The sequence below is a fragment of the Engystomops pustulosus genome, chromosome 4 (genome assembly GCF_040894005.1).
Source record: "Engystomops pustulosus chromosome 4, aEngPut4.maternal, whole genome shotgun sequence".
NCBI lineage: Eukaryota > Metazoa > Chordata > Amphibia > Anura > Leptodactylidae > Engystomops > Engystomops pustulosus.
Window position 1 is genome coordinate 97,998,486 of NC_092414.1, and position 4,251 is coordinate 98,002,736.

Here is a 4,251-nt window from a genome sequence, read left to right on the forward strand (position 1 = left end):
ACCAGCTGATGTAAATACACTCACACACCAGCCTGACATCAATCTAACACTGGCCGAGGCAAGGAGAGAGCTCCACTAGATGTGGGCGAGGCAAGGAGAGAGCTCCACCAGATGCGGCCGAGGCAAGGAGAGAGCTCCACCAGATGCGGCCGAGGCAAGGAGAGAGCTTCAATAGATGCGGCCGAGGCAAGGAGAGAGCTCCACTAGATGCGGCCGAGGCAAGGAGAGAGCTCCACTAGGTGCGGGCGAGGCAAGGAGAGAGCTCCACTAGATGCGGCCGAGGCAAGGAGAGAGCTCCACTAGGTGCGGCCGAGGCAAGGAGAGAGCTCCACTAGGTGTGGGCGAGGCAAGGAGAGAGCTCCACTAGATGCGGCCGAGGCAAGGAGAGAGCTCCACCAGATGCGGCCGAGGCAAGGAGAGAGCTTCACTAGATGCGGCCGAGGCAAGGAGAGAGCTCCTCCAGATGCGGCCGAGGCAAGGAGAGAGCTCCTCCAGATGTGGCCGAGGCAAGGAGAGAGCTCCACCAGATGCGGCCGAGGCAAGGAGAGAGCTCCACCAGATGCGGCCGAGGCAAGGAGAGAGCTCCACTAGGTGCGGGCGAGGCAAGGAGAGAGCTCCACTAGGTGCGGGCGAGGCAAGGAGAGAGCTCCACTAGATGCGGCCGAGGCAAGGAGAGAGCTCCACTAGGTGCGGCCGAGGCAAGGAGAGAGCTCCACTAGGTGCGGCCGAGGCAAGGAGAGAGCTCCACCAGATGCGGCCGAGGCAAGGAGAGAGCTCCACCAGATGCGGCCGAGGCAAGGAGAGAGCTCCACCAGATGCGGCCGAGGCAAGGAGAGAGCTCCACTAGGTGCGGGCGAGGCAAGGAGAGAGCTCCACTAGATGCGGCCGAGGCAAGGAGAGAGCTCCACTAGGTGCGGCCGAGGCAAGGAGAGAGCTCCACTAGGTGCGGGCGAGGCAAGGAGAGAGCTCCACCAGATGCGGCCGAGGCAAGGAGAGAGCTCCACCAGATGCGGCCGAGGCAAGGAGAGAGCTCCACCAGATGCGGCCGAGGCAAGGAGAGAGCTCCACCAGATGCGGCCGAGGCAAGGAGAGAGCTCCACCAGATGCGGCCGAGGCAAGGAGAGAGCTCCACCAGATGCGGCCGAGGCAAGGAGAGAGCTCCACCAGATGCGGCCGAGGCAAGGAGAGAGCTTCAATAGATGCGGCCGAGGCAAGGAGAGAGCTCCACTAGATGCGGCCGAGGCAAGGAGAGAGCTCCACTAGGTGCGGGCGAGGCAAGGAGAGAGCTCCACTAGATGCGGCCGAGGCAAGGAGAGAGCTCCACTAGGTGCGGCCGAGGCAAGGAGAGAGCTCCACTAGGTGCGGCCGAGGCAAGGAGAGAGCTCCACCAGATGCGGCCGAGGCAAGGAGAGAGCTCCACCAGATGCGGCCGAGGCAAGGAGAGAGCTCCACCAGATGCGGCCGAGGCAAGGAGAGAGCTCCACCAGATGCGGCCGAGGCAAGGAGAGAGCTCCACTAGATGCGGCCCTGGTTGTGCCTGAGGGTGTGTTCACACGTTCCGCTATCATCGCGTTCATAACGCGACGCTAGCGCACAGTGGGCGGGGCTCGGGCCGATCGCATATGCGTTTCCCAGGAAACGCATGCGATTAATAACCCGATTGCATGCGTTTCTCTGGAAACGCATATGCAATCGCCCCAAACTCCGCCCCCTGTGCGCTAGCGCCGCGTTATGAACGCGGCGCTAGAGGAACGTGTGAACGCGCCCTGATAGGTAGAAGTAATCAATCGCAGCACCATCCCCCAGCTGCTGTGTAAAGTCATCCAGCTCTGGTTTATTAGTCCTGTCTAGACAGTTCAGGAAGCTGCATGTGAGGGATATCGAAAGAGCGTGCGCAAGACTTTCTGTGAGCCGGCTGACGTCACAGACTCTCAGAAAGGGAAATCAGTGGGAGGGGAGGTGATTGGCGGAGGAAGAAGCCGTAAATAATTATGGAAAGTGGGAGCACCGAACGCCTTCATTTCGAGAGCCTGGAGCGACAGATGATAATTAGCATAATTTAAAACTAAGCTTTCTCAGCAATAAGAAAGTTTTAACGAAAAGAAGATCCGGCAGATGCATTGAAACCTTAATGTGTCCGTGACTTCTATAAACAATAGAAAAGGCAGGTGGCATGGCAACATTTGTAAATTTTTTTATGCGCTAAAGAATGTGGTGAAAACTGATCAAAAATGGACACAATGTACAAATTGATTAAAATCTGATGGGAAATGTCAGTTTCATTGATCAAACTGATAAAACTCTGCAATGCTTATGTAAAACGGCTCACAGGGTGCGTTCACACGTGGAGTTTGCATTGCCTTTTGAAATACTATACAACAGCTGAGGAGAGGAAATTTGCCCAATTTCATAGTGTTAACATTCTTTAGCATGGTGTTTACAAAATGTACTGTTAACACAATGTAATTAGGCAAAGCTCCTCTCCACAGCTGCATTTCAAAACATAATATAAAAAGCCTCAGACAGGACTCGCACATGCTTTTACGACAGGTTTCTGTTCCTGGCTTCCACATTGTAGTTATCTGTGATTGTAGTATTTGTGTCACAATTAGGGAGGTGCAGCCAAAGAAAACCACTCAGCACGTGACATGCAGTCACGTTCAGTCCACTGTTGCCTCTGACTGCGCTCGCTCATGGACAACTGGCCTTAGGATTCTTTCACAGGGTGCGGTCACACGTTGTTCTTCGGTTGCGTTTTCATTGCATTTTAAAACGCATCACAACAGCTGAGGAGAGGTGATCTGCCTTATTACATTACTGTTAACATTTGCTTTTTCAAACGCAATTAAACGCATGCATTAAACGTAGCGTTAACAAATGTAAATAGTAATGTAATTAGGGAAATCACATCTCCACAGCTGTTGTAATACATTTTAAAAGCAACCAAAACGCAATGTTTGAATGTGTCCACAGGCGCAGATTTCAGCCAGTGAAGGCCCCAAAAACTATTTCTGGCATTATAAAGGAAACCTACCACTACGGATCTACTCCATGCCCCAGTAGCCTCTTTGATCTTCTTACCCAGGCATCTTCAGCGCGCAGCTGCAAGGAGCTGCGGGGACTCAGCTGTGAAGCCGGGGTTTTGCACATGCGCAGAACACAGGCCAGCGGCTGCGCGATCTTGGCTCCACGTAGCTGTGCACTGTCTGGGTAGGAGGATCAAAGAGGCTACTGGGGGGTTGAGTAGCCGCACGGCATAGCCTTAGCTCCGGCTTCTCGATGCCCCAGTAGCCTTTTTAGAAAATTTGCATATATATTTTCAAATATGCAAACATACGTGCTGTAAACTTTACAAGTACAAGGTGCAGCTGGTCATGGCAGCCCTGAGCAGATGGAAGAGATAGGAAATGAGTCTGATTCAGGTTTTCAGATGCAGTTTTTGATGTGGAGGAGTTGTAGCTTTTCTCAGTCAGATGTTCTCCCCCATTGTGATCCACACCAGCCTCTGGCTCTGAATACTGCATCTGAAGAAGGTGTGAGGGCACTGTGAGATGTCACCTATACCTGGCTACATGTTATGCATGCATTACTTCTAAGGCCGGCGGCACACGTGGCGTTTTGAACTTGTTTTTTGGGCCGTTTTTAAGCAGTCCATTAAAAAAAGGATCCGTTTTTGACCCGTTTTAATTAAGATAGTTGGTAAAACGGATGCGTTTTCAAAAAATGCGGCCCAAAAACGGGTTCAAAACGCCACGTGTGGCATCACCCTAAGACAGTGATGGCGAACCTTTAAGAGACCGAGTGCCCAAACTGCAAACCAAAGCCGACGTTTCTATCGCAAGGTGCCAACACAGCAATTTAGCCCCATAGTGCCACAATACCACTATACAAGAGACATATAACACTTTGACATCATGAGGCCACCATTACAACCACATAAATAGCAGAATTCTGGTTATAAAGACCACTATAGGAAGGCCAATAATAACACTATACTAGAAGCTAATGTAGTGATGAATACTGTATTACTGCCTGCGGCTGTAGCTTCACGCGTGCCATAGGTTCGCCACCACTGCCCTATGATGTGCTGAGGAGAAGTCACTGTATGCTGGTAATAATGGAGGGTGCTGCTCCTCCTCAGCACAGCCTACTATGGGACTGCTCAGTGTTTATATGGGTAAAGTGTTTCTGTGATGTCACTTTAAAAAATTAAAGTTTTACTCAAGTTTATTCAAGGCAGTAGTCAGGAAG